General features: G+C 38.1%; 2 non-coding genes across 2 annotated transcripts; one reads left to right on the top strand and one right to left on the bottom strand.

Moving 5' to 3' along the window:
- The first annotated feature begins 10,187 nt into the window (after nt 1-10,187).
- Nucleotides 10,188-10,291, top strand: LOC130952520 (small nucleolar RNA R71). The gene has a single exon (XR_009074700.1). It is a non-coding gene; the product is annotated as a small nucleolar RNA R71 (small nucleolar RNA).
- A 12,666-nt stretch (nt 10,292-22,957) lies between these two features.
- LOC130952215 (small nucleolar RNA R71) lies at nt 22,958-23,061 on the bottom strand. The gene has a single exon (XR_009074395.1). It is a non-coding gene; the product is annotated as a small nucleolar RNA R71 (small nucleolar RNA).
- Nucleotides 23,062-24,830: the final 1,769 nt, after the last annotated feature.

Here is a 24,830-nt window from a genome sequence, read left to right as displayed (position 1 = left end):
CACAGTCATTCATTACCGGAATCCTACTTGGAATACCACAGACAAGGTTAGACTTTCCGGATTCCCAGGATCCTACTCGGAATACCACAGACAAGGTGAGACTTTCCGGATCCTCATAAATGCCACTATCTATCTAGCTTATACCACGAAGATTCTGTTGGGGAATCTAAGAGATACACATTCAAGCTCTGTTGCATGTAGAACGTAGGTGGTTGTCAATCACGTGCGTTCATAGGTGAGAATGATGATGAGCGTCACATAATCATCACATTCATCATGTTCTTGGGTGCGAATGAATATCTTGGAATAAGAATAAGAGAGATTTGAATAAAAAGTAATAGTAATTGTATTAAAACTTGAGGTACAGCAGAGCTCCACACCCTTAATCTATGGTGTGCAGAAACTCCACCGTTGAAAATACATAAGTAAAAGGTTCAGGCATGGCCGAATGGCCAGCCCCCATAACGTGATCAATAGCCTCTTAGGATGAAGAATAAAACAAAACTGAGACCAAAGATGTCTAATACAATAGTTAAATTTCTATTTATAATAAACTAGCTCCTAGGGTTTACATGAGTAAGTAATTGATGCATAAATCCACTTCCGGGGCCCACTTGGTGTATGCTTGGGCTGAGCTTGAGGCTTCTCTTGGAGTTGAACTCCGAGTTACGACGTGTTTTGGGCGTTCAACTCCGGATCATGACGTTTTTCTGGCGTTTAACTCCAGACTGCAGCATGTACTTGGCGTTCAACGCCAAGTTACGTCGTTAATTTCCGAATAAAGTATGGACTATTATATATTTCTGGAAAGCTCTGGATGTCTACTTTCCAACGCCGTTGAGAGAATGCCATTTGAAGTTCTGTAGCTCCAGAAAATCCATTTCGAGTGCAGGGAGGTCAGATTCCAACAGCATCAGCAGTCCTTTTGTCAGCTTTTTTCAGAGTTTTGCTCAAGTCCCTCAATTTCAGCCAGAAATTACCTGAAATCACAGAAAAACTCACAAACTCATAGTAAAGTCCAGAAATGTGAATTTAATTATAAAAAGAAGAGAATATTAGTTGCTTGTCCCCAAGCAACTAAAAATCAAATAGGATAAAAAGAAGAGAATATACTATAAATTCCAGAATATCAATGAATATTAATTATAATTAGATGAGCGGGACTTGTAGCTTTTTGCTTCTGAACAGTTTTGGCATCTCACTTTTTCCTTTGAAGTTTAGAATGATTGGCTTCTCTAGGAACTTAGAATTTCGGATGGTGTTATTGACTTTCCTAGTTAAGCATGTTGATTCTTGAACACAGCTACTTATGAGTCTTGGCTGTGGCCCTAAGCACTTTGTTTTCCAGTATTACCACCGGATACATAAATGCCACAGACACATAACTGGGTGAACCTTTTCAGATTCTGACTCAGCTTTGCTAGAGTCCTCAGTTAGTGGTGTCTAGAGCTCTTAAGCACACTATTTTGCTTTGGATCACGACTTTAACCACTCAGTCTCAAGCTTTTCACTTGGACCTTCATGACACAAGCACATGGTTAGGGACAGCTTGATTTAGCCGCTTAGGCCTGGATTTAATTTCCTTGGGCCCTCCTATCCATTGATGCTCAAAGCCTTGGATCCTTTTTACCCTTGCCTTTTGGTTTTAAGGGCTATTGGCTTTTTCTACTGCTCCTTCTTTTTTTTTCTATTTTTTTTTGCCACTTTTTTTTTTTTTTCGCAAGCTTTCTTTTTCACTGCTTTTTCTTGCTTCAAGAATCAATTTCATGATTTTTCAGATCATCAATAACATTTCTCTTTGTTCATCATTCTTTCAAGAGCCAACAGTTTTAACATTCATAAACAACAAGATCAAAAATATGCACTATTCAAGCATTCATTCAGAAAACAAAAAGTATTGTCACCACATCAATATAATTAAATTAAATTCAAGGATAAATTCGAAATTCATGTACTTCTTGTTCTTTTGAATTAAAACATTTTTCTTTTAAGAGAGGTGAAGGATTAATGGAATTTATTCATAGCTTTAAGGCATGGTTACATACTAATGATCATGAAATAAAGACACAAAACACAATATTAAAAACCGAAAAACAGAAAGAAATAAAGAACAAGGAATGAATCCACCTCTAGTGGCGTCTTCTTCTTGAAGGTCCAACAATGTCCTTAAGCTCTTCTATGTCCCTTCCTTGCCTTTGTTGCTCCTCCCTCATTGCTCTTTGATCTTCTCTTATTTCTTGGAGAATGATGGAGTGCTCATGATGTTCCACCCTTAATTGTTCCACATTGTGGCTCAAACCTTCTAAAGAAGTGTTGAGTTGCTCCCAATAGTTGTTTGGAGGAAAGTGCATCCCTTGAGGCATCTCAGGGATTTCTTGATGATGAGCTTCCTCATGCATCTCTTGAGAACCGTGAGGGGTCTCTCTTGCTTGCTCCATCCTCTTCTTGGTGATGGGCTTATCCTCTTCAATGAAGATGTCTCCTTCTATGATGACTCCAGCTGAGTAACATAGATGGCAAATAAGGTGAGGAAAAGCTAGCCGTGCCATGGGTGAAGGCTTGTCGGCTATTTTGTAGATTTCATTGGAGATGACCTCATGAACTTCTATTTCCTCTCCAATCATGATGCCATGAATCATGATGGCCCGATCCACAGTAACTTCAGATCGGTTGCTAGTAGGAATGATGGAGCGTTGAATGAACTCCAACCATCCTCTAGCTATAGGCTTGAGGTCCAGTCTTCTTAGTTGGACTGGCTTGCCTTTGGAGTCTCTCTTCCATTGAGCTCCTTCCACACAAATGTCCATAAGGACTTGGTCCAACCTTTGATTAAAGTTAACCCTTCTAGTGTAGGGGCGTTCATCTCCTTGCATCATAGGCAAGTGAAACGCCAACCTCACATTTTCCGGACTAAAATCCAAGTATTTCCCCCGAACCATTGTGAGATAATTCTTTGGACTCGGGTTCATACCTTGATCATGGTTCCTAGTGATCCATGCATTGGCATAGAACTCTTGAACCATTAAGTTTCTGACTTGTTGCATGGGGTTGGTTAAGACTTCCCAACCTCTTCTTCGGACTTCATGTCGGATCTCCGGATACTCATTTTTCTTGAGCTTGAAAGGGACCTCAGGGATCACCTTCTTCTTTGCCACAACATCATAGAAGTGGTCTTGATGGCTCTTGGAGATGAATCTTTCCATCTCCCATGACTCGGAGGTGGAAGCTTTTGTCTTCCCTTTTCCTTTTCTAGAGGATACTCCGGCCTTAGGTGCCATTGATGGTAATGGAAAAACAAAAAGCTTATGCTTTTACCACACCAAACTTAAAATATTGCTCGCCCTCGAGCAAGAGAAGAAAGAAGAGAAGAAGAAGAAGAAGAAAATATGGTAGAGAAGGGGGAGTGATGGTTCGGCCATGGGTGAGAAGATGGGGTTGTGTTGTGTGAAAATGAAGTAGAATGGAAGGGTATTTATAGGGAGAGGGGGTAGTGTGTATTCGGCCATTTAGGGTGGGAATGGGTGGGAAATTGGTTTTGAATTTTTGAAGGTAGGTGGGGTTTATGGGGAAGAGTGGATGGATGTGACTGGTGAATGGGGTAATTGGGAAGAGGAATTGAGGTGATTGGTGAAGAGTATTGGGAAGTGTGGCATGGGGAATAGGAGAGTGTGATTAGGATTAAAAGGTAAGGTGGGAATATGTTAGGTGGGGATCCTGTGGGGTCTACAGATCCTGAGGTGTCAAGGAATTCCATCCCTGCACCAAATAGGCATGTAAAATGCCTTCGTGCATCATTCTGGCGTTTAAACGCCCATTGGTGCACATTCTGGGCATTCAACGCCCATGTAAAGCATGTTTCTGGCGTTGAACGCCAGTTTCATGCTTGTTACTGGCGTTCAGCGCCAGCTTTTCTTCTCTGGGCATATTCCGGCGTTCAGTGCCAGAATGTTGCTTGTTTCTGGCGTTCAGCGCCAGAATGATGCTCTGTTCTGGCGTTGAACGCCAGCCAGATGCATCTTACTGGCGTTGAACGCCAGCCTGTGCGTCCTCCAGGGTGTGAATTTTTTCTTCTGCTGTTTTTGATTCTGTTTTTAATTTTTATGATTTTTTCGTGACTCCTCATGATCATGTACCTAATAAAACAAAAAATAACAATAAAATAGAATAAAATAAAATTAGATAAATAAAATTGGGTTGCCTCCCAACAAGCGCTTCTTTAATGTCAATAGCTTGACAGTGGCTCTCATGGAGCCACAAGGTGATCAGGTCAATGTTGTATAGTTGCCAACACCAAACTTAGAGTTTGGATATGGGGTCTTAATACCAAACTTAGAGTTTGGTTGTGGCCTCACAACACCAAACTTAGAGTTTGACTGTGTGGGCTCTTCTTGACTCTGAACTGAGAGAAGCTCTTCATGCTTACTCTCTTTTGTCACAGAGGGATGGCCATGTGCCTTAAACACAAGGTAGTCCCCATTCAATTGAAGGACTAATTCACCTCTGTTGACATCTATCACAGCTTCTGCTGTGGCTAGGAAAGGTCTTCCAAGGATGATGCAATCATCCTCTTCCTTCCTAGTGTCTAAGATTATGAAATCAGCAGAGATGTAAAGGCCTTCAACCTTTACTAGCACGTCCTCTACTATTCCATATGCTTGTCTCAATGACTTGTCTGCCAGTTGTAATGAGAACAAGGCAGGTTGTACCTCAATGATCCCCAGCTTCTCCATTACAGAGAGTGGCATAAGATTTATCCCTGATCCCAGATCACACAGAGCTTTTTCAAAGATCATGGTGCCTATGGTACAAGGTATTAAGAACTTGCCAGGATCTTGTTTCTTTTGAGGTAGAATTTTCTGAATCCAAGTATCCAGTTCATTAATGAGCAAGGGAGGTTCACTTTCCCAAGTCCCATTACCAAATAACTTGGCATTCAGCTTCATGATAGCTCCTAAATATTGAGCAACTTGCTCTCCAGTCACATCTTCATCCTCTTCAGAGGATGAATAGTCTTCAGAGCTCATGAATGGCAGAAGGAGATTTAATGGAATCTCTATGGTCTCTTTGTGAGCCTCAGATTCCTTTGGATCCTTAATAGGAAACTCCTTCTTGCTTGAGGGACGTCCCAGGAGGTCTTTCTCACTAGGATTTTCGTCCTCCTCGTCCCTTGTGCATTCGGCCATATTGACTATGTCAATGGCTTTGCACTCTCCTTTTGGACTCTCTTCTGTATTGCTTGGGAGAGTACTGGGAGGAGTTTCAATGACTTTCTTACTCAGCTGGCTCACTTGTGCCTCCAGATTTCTGATGGAGGATCTTGTTTCACTCATGAAACTGAAAGTGGCCTTTGACAGATCAGAGACTACATTGGCTAAATTAGAAGTGTTTTGTTCTGAATTCTCTGTCTGTTGCTGAGAAGATGATGGATATGGCTTGCTATTGCCCAGCCTGTTGCGTCCACCATTGTTAAAGCCTTGTTGAGGCTTTTGTTGATCCTTCCATGAGAAATTTGGATGATTTCTCCATGATGAGTTATAGGTGTTTTCATAAGTTTCACCCATGTAATTAACCTCTGCCATGGCAGGGTTCTCAGGATCATAAGCTTCTTCAGAAGCTGCCTCTCTAGTACTGTTGGATGCATGTTGCCATCCATTCAGATTTTGAGAGATCATGTTGACCTGTTGAGTCAACACTTTGTTCTGAGCCAATATGGCATTCAGACTATCAATTTCAAGAACTCCTTTCTTTTGAGGTATCCCATTATTCACGGAATTCCTCTCAGAAGTGTACATGAATTGGTTGTTTGCAACCATGTCAATGAGTTCTTAAGCCTCTTCAGGCGTTTTCTTCAGGTGAATAGATCCACCTACAGAATGGTCCAATGACATTTTCGAAAATTCAGAGAGACCATAATAGAATATATCTAAAATGGTCCATTCTGAAAACATGTCAGATGGACATCTTTTGGTCAGCTGCTTGTATCTTTCCCAAGCTTCATAGAGGGATTCACCATCTTTTTGTTTGAAGGTTTGAACATCCACTCTCAGCTTGCTCAGCTTTTAAGGAGGAAAGAATTTATCCAAGAAGGCAGTGACCAGCTTATCCCATGAGTCCAGGCTATCCTTGGGTTGTGAATCCAACCATACTCTAGTTCTATCTCTTACAGCAAAAGGGAAAAGCATGAGTCTGTAGACTTCAGGATCAACCCCATTCGTCTTTACAGTCTCACAGATCTGCAAGAACTCAGTTAAAAACTGATAGGGATCTTCAGATGGAAGTCCATAAAACTTGCAGTTTTGTTGCATTAAGGCAACTAGCTGAGGTTTCAGCTCAAAGTTATTGGCTCCAATGGCAGGAATGGAGATGCTTCTTCCATCAAACTTGGACGTGGGCTTTGTGAAGTCACCAAGCATTCTCCTTGCATTATTATTATTTTCGGCTGCCATCTCCTTCTCTTGTTCGAAAATTTCTAAAAGGTTGTTTCTGGATTGTTGTAATTTAGCTTCTCTTAATTTCGTCTTCAGAGTCCTTTCAGGTTCTGGATCAATTTCAATAAGAGTGCCTTTTTCCCTGTTCCTGCTCATATGAAAGAGAAGAAAACAAGAAAAGAAAGAGGAATCCTCTATGTCACAGTATAGAGATTCCTTTATGTTAGTAGAAGAAGAAAGGGGAGGAGAGTGAAGAAGAATTCGGATTTTTAGATGAAGAGAGGTGAAGAGAAGTGTTAGTAATTAAATAATTAAATAGAGAAAGGGGGGAGATAGAATTCGAAAATAATTTTGAAAAAGTGGTTAGTAATTTTCGAAAATTAAAGATAAGATATAATTAAAATTAAAATTCAAAACAATTAAAAAGAGTTTTTGAAAAAGAGAGAGATATTTTCGAAAATTGAAGAGGGAAAAGTAGTTAGGTGGTTTTGAAAAAGATAAGAGACAAACAAAAAGTTAGTTAGTTGATTGAAAAAGATTTGAAATCAAAATTTAAAAAGATAAGAAGATAATAAGATATTTTGAAATCAAATTTTGAAAAAGATAAGATTTTGAGAAGGATAAGATAAAAAGATAAGATAAAAGTTTTTAAGAAAAAGATATTTTGAAAAAGATTTAAATTTTTAAAATGACTTAACTAACAAGAAACTACAAGATAAGATTCTAGAACTTAAAGATTGAACCTTTCTTAACAAGAAAGTAACAAACTTCAAATTTTTGAACCAATCACATTAATTGTTAGCTAATTTTCGAAAATTAGATATAAAAGCTAAGAAAAAGATTTTTGAAAGATAATTTTTTAAAATTTTCGAAAATAATAAAAAAAATGAAAAAGATATGATTTTCGAAAAAGATTTTGAAAAGATAATATTTTTAAAATTGAAATTTTGACTTAACTTGTAAGAAACAACTAATTTTAAAAATTTTTGACCAAGTCAACCCAAAATTTCGAAAATTTGGAGGGAAATAAGGAAAAGATATTTTTTTTGAATTTTTGAATTTTTTATTATGAGAGAGAAAAACAACAAAAATACTTAATGCATGAAATTTTTAGATCAAAACCATGAATGCATGCAAGAATGCTATGAATGTCAAGATGAACACCAAGAACACTTTGAAGATCATGATGAACATCAAGAACATAATTTTGAAAAATTTTTAACGCAAAGAAAACATGCAAGACACCAAACTTAGAAATCTTTAATGCATGGAAAATATGAATGCCAATATGCACATGAAAAACAACAAACAACACAAAACAAGAAATCATCAAGATCAAACAAGAAGACTTGTCAAGAACAACTTGAAGATCATGAAGAACACTATGAATGCATGGATTTTTCGAAAAAAAATGCAAGAAAAATTTTTAAAAGCATGCAATTGACACCAAACTTAAAAATTGTCTTAAGACTCAAACAAGAAACACAAAATATTTTTGATTTTTATGATTTTCTAAATCTTTTTGGATTTTTATTTTAATTTTTTTCGAAAAACATGGTTGGAAAAACGAAAAAAAAAAGAAAAGAAAAATTTTGAAAAAAAGATTTTTTTTTGAAAAGAAAATTACCTAATCTGAGCAACAAGATGAACCGTCAGTTGTCCATACTCGAACAATCCCCGGCAACGGCGCCAAAAACTTGGTGGACGAAATTGTGATCCATATGCTTTTATATTTGTATGAAATCACTATTATGGCACCAGTTGAATTCACAACTCCGTTCAACTAACCAGCAAGTGTACTGGGTCGTCCAAGTAATAAACCTTACGCGAGTAAGGGTCGATCCCACAAAGATTGTTGGTATGAAGCAAGCTATGGTCACCTTGTAAATCTCAATTAGGCAGATTAAATTGGTTTATGGTTTCGAAAATTAATAATAAAAAGAAATAATAAAAGGGATACTTATGCAGATTCATTGGTGGGAATTTCAGATAAGCGAATGGAGATACTGTATGGCTCAAGAACGCCTACTTTCCTATTGCTTCAATTCAATCCTTCTTACTCCTTTCCATGGCAAGCTGTGTATAGGGGTTCACCGTTCGACGATGGCTACTTTGTATCCTCTCTGGAAAATGGTCCTCTGCGGCTGTCACTCGCATGGCTAATCGTCTGGAGGCATCACACTGGCCGAAGGCTACATCCCATTCTCGCAGTGAAAACTACGCTCACGCGCTCTGTCACAGCACGGCTAATCACTGGTTGGTTCCCGCTCCTACTGGAATAGAATCCCTTGATTCTTTTGCGTCTGTCACTAACGCCCAGCACTTGCGAGTCTGAAGCACGTCACAGTCATTCATTACCGGAATCCTACTCGGAATACCACAGACAAGGTTAGACTTTCTGGATTCCCAGGATCCTACTCGGAATACCACAGACAAGGTGAGACTTTCTGGATCCTCATAAATGCCGCCATCTATCTAGCTTATACCACGAAGATTCTGTTGGGGAATCTAAGAGATACACATTCAAGCTCTGTTGCATGTAGAACGTAGGTGGTTGTCAATCACGTGCGTTCATAGGTGAGAATGATGATGAGCGTCACATAATCATCACATTCATCATGTTCTTGGGTGCGAATGAATATCTTGGAATAAGAATAAGAGAGATTTGAATAAAAAGTAATAGTAATTGTATTAAAACTTGAGGTACAGCAGAGCTCCACACCCTTAATCTATGGTGTGCAGAAATTCCACCATTGAAAATACATAAGTAAAAGGTTCAGGCATGGCCGAATGGCCAGCCCCCATAACGTGATCAATAGCCTCTTAGGATGAAGAATAAAACAAAACTGAGACCAAAGATGTCTAATACAATAGTTAAATGTTCTATTTATAATAAACTAGCTCCTAGGGTTTACATGAGTAAGTAATTGATGCATAAATCCACTTCCGGGGCCCACTTGGTGTGTGCTTGGGCTGAGCTTGATCAATCCATGAGCTAAGGCTTCTCTTGGAGTTGAACTCCGAGTTACGACGTGTTTTGGGCGTTCAACTCCGGATCATGACGTTTTTCTGGCGTTTAACTCCAAACTGCAGCATGTACTTGGCGTTCAACGCCAAGTTACGTCGTTAATTTCCGAATAAAGTATGGACTATTATATATTGCTGGAAAGCTCTGGATGTCTACTTTCCAACACCGTTGAGAGCGTGCCATTTGGAGTTCTGTAGCTCCAGAAAATCCATTTCGAGTGCAGGGAGGTCAGATTCCAACAACATCAGCAGTCCTTTTGTCAGCCTTTTTTAGAGTTTTGCTCAAGTCCCTCAATTTCAGCCAGAAATTACCTGAAATCACATAAAAACTCACAAACCCATAGTAAAGTCCAGAAATGTTAATTTAACATAAAAACTAATGAAAACATCCCTAAAGTAGCTTGATCTTACTAAAAACTACCTAAAAACAATGCCAAAAAGCGTATAAATTATCCGCTCATCAACTTGCTTAGTCAACATTTTGTTCTGAGCCAATATGGCATTCAGAGCATCAATTTCAAGAACTTCCTTCCTCTGAGGCGTCCCATTACTCACGGAATTCCTCTCAGAAGTGTACATGAATTGGTTATTTGCAACCATTTCAATAAGTTCCTGAGCTTCTGCAGGCTTTTTTTTAGGTGAATGGATCCACCTGCAGAGTGGTCCAGTGACATGTTAGAGAACTTAGACAGACCATAATAGAATATATCTATCATGGTCCATTCTGAAAACATGTCAGAAGGACATTTTTTGGTCATCTACTTATATCTTTCCCAAGCTTCATAGAGGGATTCACCATCTTTTTGCTTGAAGGTCTGAACATCCACTCTAAGCTTGCTCAGCTTTTGAGGAGGAAAGAATTTAACCAAGAAGGCCATGACCAACTTATCCCAAGAGTCCAGGCTATCCTTAGGTTGTGAGTCCAACCATGTTCTAGCTTTGTCCCTTATAGTAAAAGGGAAAAGCATGAACCTGTAGACTTCAGGATCTACTCTGTTAGTCTTAAAAGTCTCACATATCTGTAAGAACTCAATTAAAAACTGGTAGGGATCTTCTGATGGAAGTCCATGAAACATGCATTTTTGTTGTATTAGAGCAACTAGTTGAGGTTTCAGCTCAAAATTGTTTGCTCCAATGGCAGGAATTGAGATGCTTCTTCCATCAAACTTGGAAGTAGGTGTAGTATAATCACCAAGCATCCTTCTTACATTATTGTTGTTGGGTTCGGCTGCCATCTCCTTTTCTTGTTCGAAAATTTCAGTAAGGTTGTCTCTGGATTGTTGTAATTTGGCTTCTCTTAGTTTCCTCTTCAGAGTCCTTTCAGGTTCCGGATCAGCTTCAACAAGAATGCCTTTTTCCTTGTTCCTGCTCATATGAGAAAGAAGAGAAAAGAAAAGGAAGAGGAATCCTCTATGTCACAGTATAGAGATTCCTTTATGTTAGTAGAAGAAGAAAGGGAATAAGAGTGAAGAAGAATGAATAATCCAAACATAAGGGTGAGGATAGGAGCAGTGATTTGAGATGAAAAGAAGTGTTAGTAAATGAATAAATAAATAGAATAAGATGAGAGACAGAAGTTTTCGAAAATAATTTTGAAAAGGAGTCAATGATTTTCGAAAATTAAGAGGGAAATAAAATTAAAATTAAAATTTAAGATAATTAATTAATTAAAAAGAATTTTTTTGAAAAAGAGGGAGATATTTTCAAAAATTAGAGAGAGAAAAGTTGTTAGGTGGTTTTGAAAAAGATAAAAAATAAACAAAAATTCAAAAGATATGATATAAAAGATAAAATTTTGAAAAAGATATGATATAAAAGATATGATAAAAAAAGATTTAATTTTTAAAATTGAAATTGATTACTTGACTAACAAGAAACTAAAAGATATGATTCTAGAATTTAAAGATTGAACCTTTCTTAACAAGAAAGTAACAAACTTCAAATTTTTGAATCAATCAGATTAATTGTTAGCATAATTTTTGAAAATAAAGATAAAATTAGAAAAAGATTTTTGAAAATTTTTTTCAAAGAATTTTCGAAAATTAATAAGAAAAATGAAAAAGATTTGATTTTTGAAAAAGTTTTGAAAAAGATAAGATTTTTAAAATTGAAAATTTGACTTCACTTACAAGAAATAACTAATTTTAAAAATTTTGACTAAGTCAACTCAAATTTTCAAAATTTTGAGAGAAAAAAGAAAAAGATATTTTTTTTATTTTTTGAATTTTTAATGATGAGAGAGAAAAACACAAATATGACCCAAAACATGAAAATTTTGGATCAAACACATAATGCATGCAAGAACACTATGAATGAACATTTTGAAGATCATGATGAACATCAAGAACATATTTTTGAAAAATTTTTAATGCAAAGAAAACATGCAAGACACCAAACTTAGAAATCTTTAATGTTTAGACACTATGAATGCAAAAATGCACATGAAAAACAACAAAAGATACAAAACAAGAAAACATCAAGATCAAACAAGAAGACTTACCAAGAACAACTTGAAGATCATGAAGAACACTATGAATGCATGAGTTTTCAAAAATTGCAAGAACAAGATGAATATGCAATTGACACCAAACTTATAAATTGACTCAAGACTCAAACAACAAACACAATAAATTGACTCAAGTAATAAACCTTACGTGAGTAAGGGTCGATCCCACGGAGATTGTTGGTATGAAGCAAGCTATGGTCATCTTGTAAATCTCAGTCAGGCGAATAATAAATGGTTATGGAGTTTTCGAATAATAATAATAAATAAACTAAAAATAAAGATAGAAATACTTATGTAGATCATCGATGGGAATTTCATATAGGCATATGAAGATGCTGTTCTCCTTCTAAATCTCTGCTTTCCTACTGCCTTCATCCAATACTTCTTACTCCTTTCCATGGCAAGCTATATGAAGGGCATCACCGTTGTCAATGGCTACATCCCATCCTCTCAGTGAAAAAGGTCCGAATGCTCTGTCACGGCACGGCTAATCATCTGTCGGTTCTCGATCATGTCAGAGTAGAATCCCTTGATTCTTTTGCGTTTGTCATGACGCCCAACAATCGTGAGTTTGAAGCTCGTCACAGTCATTCAATCCCGGAATTCTACTCAGAATACCACAGACAAGGTTTAGACTTTTCGGATTCTCATGAATGCCGCCATCAATTCAAGCTTATACCACAACGACTCTAATCTCACGGAATGGAAGGTTCAGTTGTCAGGCGAGGGCAACCATGCGTTGTGCATCAGGAATCCAAGAGATACACACTCTAGCTTTCGCTTGTAGAACGGAAGTGGTTGTCAGGCACGTGTTCATAGGGACGGATGATGATGAGTGTCACAGATCATCACATCCATCAGGTTGAAGTACGAGTAGTATCTTAGAACAGAAATAAGATTGAATTTGAATAAAAGATAGTAGTAATTACATTAAAACTCGAGGTACAGTAAAGCTCCACACCCTTAATCTATGGTGTGTAGAAACTCCACCGTTGAAAATACATAAGTGATGAAGGTTCAGGCATGACCGAATGGCCAGCCCCCAAAACATGATCAATAGTCTCCTAAGATGAATAATGGAAGAAAATCCAGACCAAAGATGTAACGTGGTCAAAAGACACTGAATACAATAGTAAAATGTCCTATTTATACTAGACTAGCTACTAGGGTTTACAAAAGTAAGTAATTGATGCAAAAATTCACTTCTGGGGCCCACTTGGTGTGTGCTTGGGCTGAGCTTAAGCTTTACACATGCAGAGGCTTCTTTTGGAGTTGAACGCCAAGTTGTAACGTATTTTTGGCGTTCAACTCTGGTTCGTGACGTGTTTCTGGCGTTTGACTCTAGAATGCAACATGGAACTGGCGTTGAATGCCAGTTTACATCGTCTAATCTCGAATAAAGTATCGACTATTATATATTGCTAGAAAGCTCTGGATGTCTATTTTCCAACGCCGTTAAGAGCGCGCCATTTGGAGCTTGGTATCTCTAGAAAATCCATTTTGAGTGCAGGGAGGTCAGAATCCAACAGCATCAGCAGTCCTTTGTCAGCCTTTTATCAGAGTTTTGCTCAGGTCCCTCAATTTCAGCCAGAAAATACCTGAAATCACAGAAAAATGCACAAACTCATGGTAAAGTCCAGAAATGTGAATTTAGCATAAAAACTAATGAAAACATCCCTAAAAGTAACTATATCCTGTTAAAAACTTCCTAAAAACAATGCCGAAAAGCGTATAAATTATCCGCTCATCAGATCCTAATCCCTCTCCACCATACCAACCACCTTATGAACCATTTGAACCTCACATGGAACCACCACCATTCTAACACAATTACTCTCAAGAACCACCTCAATATACACTACCTTCATACCCTTACCAAGATGAACCAACTTCCAATTATGAAACCTTCCTCCCAAACAATGAACCTTCTCTTCCACCATCACCTTTCAATGAAGCCCTCATGCTAGAACTAAGAGATCTTGACTCTCATATCCAAAGGAAACAAGAGGGGATAGAAAAGGAGTTTAAGGAGCTAGGAGCCAAGATGGCTATCCTAGTGGAAGCCGTTAGCAATATGGCCTCCTCCCGACTAAGCCTAAGCAACCAAGGCACTCCCATTGATGAATGTGGAGAAGTAACCAAGGAGCCTAGTGAGGGAGTGAGTTTAGAACTTCAAGGTGGAGAAGAGGAGTTAAAACAAGAATTGTCAAAAGGGGAGGAAGTTAAGACAATTGAGCCGAAACAAGTGGTTGAAGACCTAGGAGATGTTGGAAGTCCACGGGAATGTAGCATTAGAGAGCCCTCTTCCGAGATACTTGATATTGATGTTGAGGAGGGTGTACAACCCCCAAAGCATATCTTGATTGAAGACTTTGAAGAGGTTGATCAAGAGATGGATTCAATCATCAAGAGATGGATTCAATCATTGAGGAGTTCCTATCTACAATTGAATCCTCTCCCATTGGGCTTGAAATTGAGGTCAAAGAAGAAGATACATCACCTCCCATGCCCTTGGTGAGCAATGAAGAAAAGATTGAATTGGAAGAGAGCCACCAAGAGGAAGAGGTTGAAGTTGAGGAAAGTTGTAAAAAGGTGGAAGTTACAAGGGAAGAGCACAAGGGAATGGATCTCACATTGGCTAAGTGTGGGGAGGTCCCCTTTTTTAAGTCACCATCATCCAACACAACATTCAAGTGGGTAAAATTCTTACCACTAAGCTTTGCTTTCTCACTTGAATATGGTTTGATTGAAAATGATGGTCAACTTAGAGCTCTTTGTGGATTGAAGAGTAAGAGAGAGTTGTGTAGTGGTTGAAAACATCACTCTAGGTTCATGATGGTTGAATGCTCAAAGTTTGATTGCAAGGTTTGGTGTAGAGCTAAATTGTATGGGTCTAGAAAGTTGTTTGGAGGCCTCTTTGAGAATTCTAAGGCTAAACCACCCAAGTGGAATCATGATGATCAACTATAAGATGGGTGTGAAAATAAGATATGGGATCCCGGATCACAACATGAAGACCAATTTTGGAAGCTCATATCTTGGGAAGAACTTCCCCCAAGCTTGATGAGGATGGTTGGAAATTCTGACAACCAATTGAAGAGAAAGCATCCTTGGAGATTCAAGGATGAATACAAGTATAAGCCACCATGACAATGAGCTTCCCATAAGTCCAACTTAAGGACAATAAACAAAAGTGCTAGGTGGGAGACACTCTACCATGGTAAACTCTTTTCATTTTCTCTTTTGTAAATATTGGTAGAATTAGTTTAAATTCATATTTAGAGTAGTTTGTTGAGTCTATTTGGTAGTCTATTATGTTAAATAAGATTTTATGGTGTTTGGGTAGCTGTTTGGAGGTTTGGAATGCTTGGATTGGTGCAAGAACATGAAAAATCTTGAAAAACAGAGCATCAACCTACGCGTGCGCGCACCTGGTGCGTACGCACGCCTCAAGCATTTTCGACCATCCACGCGGGCGCGCCATGTGCGCGTACGCATGGATTGAAAAATTTCATCCCTCCATACATTGACCCGAGAGTTGTGCCTACATTGCGCCAGCACCATGCCTGGAGCACAAGTCAACCCGCGCATACGTGCACCTGGCGCATACGCGTCCTTAATGCTAATTGTACAATGCACGCGCCCGCACGCAGTGCGCGCACGTGTCGTTGTGGTTTCACAACTATTAGTACTAAAACCTGAGAGTTGTGCCCACTTTGTGCCTACTTTGTGCCAAGCGATCTGTGCGTAAGCACGCATGGCGCGTACGCGCCGATTGTCCCTACCGCATCTGCGCATAAGCACGCATGGCGCATGCGCGCGGATTTGCACCTTGTTTTTCTCCTTTCTCATTTCTCCTTCTTTCTTCTTTTCTTCTTCTTTGTTTCTATTTTTTTCCTTTTTCTTCTTCTTCCTCTCTTGAAAAATTCTTTTTTTTCTATACTAAAAATAAATAAATAAATAAATAAAATATAAAAATAAAAAATATAAAAAAATAAAATAGAAAAATAAAAAAATTCTTTTCTTCCATCCTCTTTTATTGCATTTGCTTGTTTTCATTTATTGCATTTTAATTTTATTTTGTAACTTGTTTTCCCTTCTATTTTCTAAGTTTCTTATTTTAATATTGGTGTTGAATTCTTTTACTCAATTATTGAGAATTTCTTGGTTAATCTTGGTGCTTCTAGACTTGTTTGGCATTAATTGTAATATTTACTCTACACGCAAGATTAATGCTTTAGTCCTTCCTGACTCATGATCCCTTGTTTGTGTACCTCATCTTCATTGAGTTAGGATAGGACCAATTGCTCTCATGCTTATCACTAATCTTGTTTGTGTCAATTGTTGATTAAGCTTGATGCAACATGCTCTTCATGCCATTTGCCTATACTTTGACTTTACTCTTGCATCAAGTATTAGTTGATATGCCTTAGCTTATATTGTCTTCTCATTTATATGTTGTAGCTACCATATAGTGAGAACCCTACTTTTATTTGGCATTAGCCCCGCCTATGTTCTCTTCGTTTTAATATCTTTGTTGCAGGCTTAATTTTATTTCTTTTTCTCTCCTTTTAGGTTGGCCACTAAGAAGGAAAGGAATGGAAAAGCTTCTAATGGGCAACAAACAAGTTCATCCTCACAATCTTTTGAAGGAGCTCATCAATTGTAGCAACCCATCCACATTGCTCTTCTTTGCATGCATCGAGGATGGTGCAATCTTCAAGTGTGGGGAGGTCGTCCGACCGACCTCCATGGGTAACAACTTCCTTTTCAACACCAATTCTTAATTTCCTTTATAGTTATTTGTTGCATTGCATGTTAGGGTGAATGTTAGTTAGAATTGTGCATATTTTACCACTTCTTTTTATGTTAGGACTACTTGGTTAGGGTGATGATTTCTTTTCCAAGAAAAATTATTTTATGACACCCTACCAATTTGAAAATTTTTTTTTTCTGTTGAACTTGCTTGAAGAATTTATTTTGGAACATGGTTTTTGAGCTAAGAACACAATCATGTGAGTTTTGAGCCTAATTGTATGGTTACATTTTATAACCACTTATTTTCCATTCCTGTGTGCATTATTCTCTTTCTATGATTGTAATCTTTGATTTGTTTGATTCTTTATGTCCATTATTCCATGTATACATGCATTTATATGATTGAGGCCATCATTTCATTTAGCTCACTTACCCAAATAACCTACCTTTCATCAACCATTGTTTGCCAATTTTGAGCTTATTAAATCCCCTTTGTTCTTAATTGTAGCACATCACTACCCCTAAGTGAAAAACAATAAATGTCCTAGATTTGGATCTTTGATTAGCTTAGGCTAGTGAGGGTGTGTATCATTTAGGTATGGGAAACTTGGAACATTGGTTGAGGTAAAAGTTTAATTTTTACTTTTGTTAAAAATATTGGGAATTGGTATATATTCATGCACTATATGTAAAATCATATGCATTGATATGTTTGTATATACTTTTGAAAAAACAAAAAAAATGTGAAAAAGATGATAAAGAAAAAAATATATATATATAGAAAAAGAAAAAAAAATGAGAAAGAAATAAAAAGGGGACAAAAATGCCCCAAACTAAAGTTCAATAAAAATCAATGCATATGGAATGTGAATTAAAGAGAATGCATGAGTATGTAAAAAAGTGAGAATCGTGGGTAGCTAGGTTGTGTATTAGAATTGTATAGGTTGTTATATGTGTTTGGTGAGAGCTCAGGTTAATCAAAGATGCAAATTTTAAGCTCACTTAGCCATATATGCATCACCACCTTTACCCTAGCCCTATTACAACCTATGAACAAGCCCTCATGATGAATGTATGCATGCATTGAATAATTATTGATTGTTAGATGAAAAACAAATCATGGAAAGCATGATTAGAAGAGAATTGAGTGGATCGACCCTATACACTAGAGCGACTAGAGCGGATATACTTCCGGTGAGGGTTCGATGCTCAATTCCTTATTCCCGGCTTTCATGAGCTTTCTTCATGCAAGTCTATTTGTGCTTTATTTTGATATTCAAATTGGTAGGATTCATGAATCATTATACTACTTAGCCCTACATGTGCATATGTGCTCTTGGGGAATGATTTACTTCTAACCAAGTATAGAGCCATATTGTATTTAGTTGCATTCATATAGATAGGTGCATATAGTTTTCTTTGCATTGAATAAATGTTCATACCCTTTTCTTGTCCTTCTTTATTCTTAGCATGAGGACATGCTTGGTTTAAGTGTGGGAAGATTTGATAAACCCCATATCTTGTGCTTAATTTGGAGAATTTTATCACCTTTTCTCACATTTATTCAATGAAATAGCATGGGTTTGCAATTCTCCCTTGATTTGTGCTTAAATGTGAAAATATGCTTGTTAGGCCCTAAAATAGCTAAATTTAATTCACTTTAATTCCATTCGATGCCTTGATATGTTTGTTGAGTGATCTCAGGTTCATAAGGCAAGTATTGGATGGAAGAAGTGAGGAGAAAAGCATGCAAAGTGGGAGAACTCATGAAGAAATGAAGGAACCGTAAAGCTGTCAAGCCTGACCTCTTCGCACTCAATCGACCATAACTTGAGCTACAGAGGTCCAATAGAGGCGGTTCCAGTTGCGTTAGAAAGCTAACGCATGGGCTTCAAAATGATATAAAATTTGTCATAGTTGCCTAAGATCTAGCCTCTCTCCTCTCTCTAGATTTAGGATAGAAATTAGGGTAAAGTTAGGTTAATCACTCTCAAATTTATCTTTCAATTCTTGTTTTGATTTCAACTCTCTTGATATTTTAGTATTCTATTGTTTTAATCTTCTTAGTTTTTCTTGTTAATTTCTTGTTTTGCTCTCTTTTATGTTTATGAACAATTGTTGGATCTTATTTTTCTTTAATGCAATTTTATGTTTCCATGCTCTTTTATGTTTATCTTCATTGTTATTGTTGATTTCTTGCTTGTGATAGTTATGGGTTTTCCTAATTCTTGCATTGATGTTGTTTACTTTTCTTGCACTCTAGGTGTTTGTTAAAATGCTTTCACTAGTTTTTGAGTAGTTTCCTTTACCCTTGGCCTAGGCTAAGGGAATTGAATGACCTTGAGTTATTGGGTCTCAATAAATTGGTGATTTGAGAATCCTTGGTGATCAACTTGATAGCCATTGACACTAGCCTACTACTAGGTTAATTAGTAGTGAGGTTAGACCTTATGGGTTGATGTTGATCAACCCATTTGACATACCTCAAGCCTAGGATTAGATGATACGTACTTAAAGATTTTGGAGGTAGACTTAATGAGCTTGGTTCCTCATAATTATCAATATTTGATTTGTAGACAAGGATAGTGATCTCAATTACCTATGTCTAGCCAAGTGATAAGCGGATAATTTATACGCTTTTTGGCATTGTTTTTAGTATGTTTTTGGTAGTTTTAGTTGAGTTTTTATTATATTTTTATTAGTTTTTAGTTAAAATTCACTTTTCTGGACTTTGCTATGAGTTTGTGTGTTTTTCTGTGATTTCAGATATTTTCTGGCTGAAATTGAGGGATCTGAGCAAAAATCTGATTCAGAGACTCAAAAGGACTGCAGATGCTGTTGGATTCTAACCTCCCTGCACTCGAAGTGGATTTGCTGGAGCTACAGAAGCCCAATTGGCGCGCTCTCAACGGCGTTGGAAAGTAGACATCCTGGGCTTTCCAGCAATATATGATAGTCCATACTTTGCCCAAGATTTGATGGCCCAAACCGGCGTTCAAAGTCACCTACAGAAATTCCAGCGTTAAACGCCGGAACTGGCACCTAAATGGGAGTTAAACGCCCAAACTGGCACCAAAGCTGGCGTTTAACTCCAAGAAGAGTCTCTACACGAAAATGCTTCATTGCTCAGCCCAAGCACACACCAAGTGGGCCCGGAAGTGGATTTTTATGTCATTTACTCATCTATGTACACCTTAGGCTACTAGTTCTCTATATATAGGACCTTTTACTATTGTATTTTCATCTTCGGACACCTAGTTCTTAGATCATTTGGAGGCTGGCCATTCGGCCATGCCTAGACCTTGTTCTTATGTATTTTCAACGGTGGAGTTTCTACACACCATAGATTAAGGTGTGGAGCTCTGCTGTACCTCGAGTATTAATGCAATTACTATTGTTCTTCTATTCAATTCCGCTTGTTCTTTGTCCAAGATATCACTTGTTCTTCAACTTGATAAATGTGATGATCCGTGACACTCATCATCATTCTCACTTATGAACAAAGTGACTGACAACCACTCTTGTTCTACAAGCAACCAAGGCTCTAGTGTTTATCTCTTGGATTCTTTAACCGGAATCTTCGTGGTATAGGCGAGAACTGATGGTGGCATTCAAGAGAATCCGGAAGGTCTAACCTTGTCTGTGGTATTCTGAGTAGGATTCAATGATTGAATGACTGTGACGTGCTTCAAACTCCTAGCAGGCGGGGCGTTAGTGACAGACGCAAAAGAATCGATGGATTTTATTCCGGCCTGACCGAGAACCGACAGCTGATTACCCATGCTGTGACAGAGCATAGGCGACGTTTTCACTGAGAGGATGGGAGGTAGCCACTGACAACGGTGAAACCCTTGCATAAGCTTGCCATGGAAAGGAGTAAGAAGGATTGGATGAAGACAGTAGGAAAGCAGAGAGACGGAAGGGAAGGCATCTTCATTCGCTTATCTGAAGCTCTCACCAATGATATACATAAGTATCTCTATCTTTATCTTTATGCTTTATTCGTTTATCACTATACCCATTTGAGTCTGCCTGACTGAGATTTACAAGGTGACCATAGCTTGCTTTATACCAACAATCTCCGTGGGGTCGACCCTTACTCACGTAAGGTATTACTTGGACGACCCAGTGCACTTGCTGGTTAGTTGTGCGAAGTTGTGTTTATGCCATGGTATTGAGCACCAAGTCTTTGGAGCCATTACCGGGGATTGTTTTGTGTATTAAAAAAATATTGATCACAACTTCGTGCACCAAGTTTTTGGCGCCGTTGCCGGGGATTGTTTCTGTGTATGGACAACTGACGGTTCATCTTGTTGCTTAGATTAGGTATTTTTCTTCAGAGTTCTTGAGAATAAATTCTAGTGTTTTATGATGATCTATTGAAGTCTGGCTGGCTGAGAAGCCATGTCTAATTTCATTGGACCGAGGTTTCAACTAATCATCACAATAGCTTGTTGATCTCTATCAATCTTGCTATTGGAGCAATGATCTGCTAAGGCTTGGCTGGCCATTGGCCATGTCTAGTGTTTTGGACCGAAACTTTCTTTGAAAGCTTGGCTGGCTGTGAAGCCATGTCTAATTCCTGGACCGGAGTCTTAGACTAGCATTGCAATGATTCCTGGAATCCAAATTAAGAATTCTGAAACCTTTACTTTCTATTTCCATATAATTTTCGAAAAAGCACAAAAAAAAATTTTACAAAATCATAAAAACCAAAAATATTTTATGTTTCTTGTTTGAGTCTAGTGTTTAATTTTAAGTTTGGTGTCTTGCATGCCTTGTTTATTTGATCTTGGTTCTATTTTCTAGTCAATAGTACAGGGAACTGAAGATTCAGAACATGCAGCAGAGGAATTACACAGAAAAGCTGGGCGTTCAAAACGCCCAGTGAAGAAGGATAGACTGGCGTTTAAACGCCAACCAGGGTACCTGGTTGGGCGTTTAACGCCCAAGAAGGTAGCATTTTGGGCGTTAAACGCCAAAATGGATACCATTCTGGGCGTTTAACGCCAGGATGGCACAAGGGGGAAGATTTTGTTTTTCAAATCAATTTTTTTTCAAGTTTTCAAAGTTTTTCAAAATCAAATCTTTTTCAAATCATATCATTTCAATCAAATGTTTTCAAAATTAATTTCTTTCCTTTTTCAAAGATACTTACTAACAATTAATGATTTGATTGAACATCTCAAGTTTGTTGCCTTTTCTGTTGAGAAAGGTTTAATGTTTGAATCATATCTTTTCTTGTTAGGCAAGTCATTAATTTTTAAAATCATATCTTTTAAAATTGTTTTCAAATCAAATCTTTTTTTTTAAAAAAATGTTTTTCAAATCATATCTTCTCAATCACATCTTTTTCAAATTAGTTTTCAATCAAATCTTTTTAATTTCTAATTTCAAAATCTTTTTCAAAACTCACTTGATTTCTTTTCCACTTTCATTTTCGAAAATCAATTAGTGTTTTTCAAAAAGGTTTTCAAAATCTTTTACTTAATTTTCGAAAATTACTTCCCTTCTTCTCACATCCTTCTATTTATGGACTAACACTATTCCTTAATGCAAAATTCGAACTCCATCTTCTTTGATAAGTTCGAATTTTCTACTTCTGTCTTCTACTTTTCTTTTCCTCTAACACCTCAAGGAATCTCTATACTGTGACATAGAGGATTCCACATTTTCTTGTTCTCTTCTCTTTCATATGAGCAGGAACAAAGACAAAGGCATTCTTGTTGAAGCTGACCCTGAACCTGAAAGGACCTTGAAGCGAAAGCTAAGAGAAGCTAAGGCACAACTCTGTGTAGAGAACCTAACCGAATTCTTCAAAGAAGAAGAAGACATGGCAGCCGAAAACAGCAACAATGCCAACAATGCAAGGAAGGTGCTGGGTGACTTTACTGCACCTACTCCCAATTTCTATGGGAGAAGCATCTCTATCCCTGCCATTGGAGCAAACAACTTTGAGCTTAAGCCTCAATTAGTTTCTCTAATGCAACAGAATTGCAAGTTCCATGGACTTCCAATGGAAGATCCTCATCAGTTTTTGGCTGAGTTCTTGCAAATCTGTGACACAGTCAAGACTAATGGGGTTGACCCTGAGGTCTACAGACTGATGCTATTCCCTTTTGCTGTAAGAGACAGAGCTAGAATATGGTTGGACTCACAACCTAAAAAAAGCCTGGACTCTTGGGAAAAGCTAGTCAATGCCTTCTTGGCAAAGTTCTTTCCACCTCAAAAATGGAGTAAGCTTAGAGTGGAAGTCCAAACCTTCAGACAGAAGGATGGAGAATCCCTCTATGAAGCTTGGGAAAGATACAAACAATTAATCAGAAAATGTCCATCTGACATGCTTTCTGAATGGAGCATCATAGGTATTTTCTATGATGGTCTCTCTGAACTGTCCAAGATGTCTTTGGATAGCTCTGCTGGAGGATCTCTTCATCTGAAGAAGACGCCTACAGAAGCTCAAGAGCTCATTGAAATGGTTGCAAATAACCAATTCATGTACACTTCTGAAAGGAATCCTGTGAACAATGGGACTAGTCAGAAGAAAGGAGTTCTTGAGATTGATGCTCTGAATGCCATACTGGCTCAGAACAAGATATTGACTCAACAAGTCAATTTGATTTCTCAAAGTCTGTCTGGAATGCAAAATGCACCAAGCAGTACTAAGGATGCTTCATTTGAAGAAGAAGCTTATGATCCTGAGAACCCTTCAATGGAAGAGGTGAATTACCTAGGAGAACCCTATGGAAACACTTATAATTCTTCATGGAGAAATCACCCAAATTTCTCATGGAAGAATCAAGAGAGACCTCAACAAGGTTTCAATAACAATAATGGTGGAAGAAACAGGTTTAGCAATGGCAAGCCTTTTCCATCATCTTCTCAGCAACAGACAGAGAATGCTAAACAGAACCCCTCTGACCTAGCAACCATGGTCTCTGATCTAATCAAAACCACTCAAAGTTTCATGACTGAAACAAGGTCCTCCATTAGGAATTTGGAGGCACAAGTGGGACAGCTGAGCAAGAAAATTACTGAACTCCCTCCAAGTACTCTTCCAAGCAATACAGAAGAAAATCCAAAAGGAGAGTGCAAAGCCATAACCATGGCCGAATCTAGAGAGGGAAGAGAGGAAGTGGACGCCACTGAGGGAGGCCTCAATGGGCGTGCACTGACCTCCAATGCGTTCCCCAATGAGGAACTATGGGAATCTGAGGCTCAAAAAGAGACCATAGAGATTCCATTGGACTTACTTCTGCCTTTCATGAGCTCTGATGAGTATTCCTCCTCTGAAGAGGATGAGTATGTCACTGAAGAGCAAGTTGCTAAATACCTTGGAGCAATCATGAAGCTAAATGACAAGTTATTTGGAAATGAGGCTTGGGAGGATGAACCTCCTTTGCTCACCAAAGAACTGGATGACTTGTCTAGGCAGAAATTACCTCAAAAGAGACAAGATCCTGGGAAGTTTTCCATACCTTGTACCATAGGCACCATGACCTTCAAGAAGGCCCTGTGTGACTTAGGGTCAAGTGTAAACCTCATGCCTCTCTCTGTAATGGAGAAGCTAGGGATCTTTGAGGTACAAGCTGCAAGAATCTCACTAGAGATGGCAGACAACTCAAGAAAACAAGCTCATGGACTTGTAGAGAATGTTTTGGTTAAGATTGAAGACCATTACATCCCTACTGATTTCATAGTCCTAGAGACTGGGAAGTGCATGGATGAATCTATCATCCTTGGCAGACCCTTCCTAGCCACAGCAAAAGCTGTGATTGATGTTGATGGAGGTGAACTGATCATTCAAGTGAATGAAGAATCCTTTGTGTTTAAGGCTCAAGGATATCCCTCTGTTACCATGGAGAGGAAGCATGAAGAGCTTCTCTCAATTCAGAGACAAACAGAGCCCCCACAGTCAAACTCTAAGTTTGGTGTTGGGAGGCCACAACCAAACTCTAAGTTTGGTGTTGAACCCCCACATTCAAACTCTAAGTTTGGTGTTGGGAGGTTCCAACATTGCTCTGAGTACCTGTGAGGCTCCATGAGAGCCCTCTGTCAAGCTACTGACATTAAAGAAGCGCTTGTTGGGAGGCAACCCAATGTTATATTTT

This window comes from Arachis stenosperma, chromosome 9 (assembly GCF_014773155.1).
Source record: "Arachis stenosperma cultivar V10309 chromosome 9, arast.V10309.gnm1.PFL2, whole genome shotgun sequence".
NCBI lineage: Eukaryota > Viridiplantae > Streptophyta > Magnoliopsida > Fabales > Fabaceae > Arachis > Arachis stenosperma.
The sequence above is the reverse complement of the archived record's forward strand: the minus strand, read 5'-3'. Positions and strand labels throughout refer to the sequence as shown.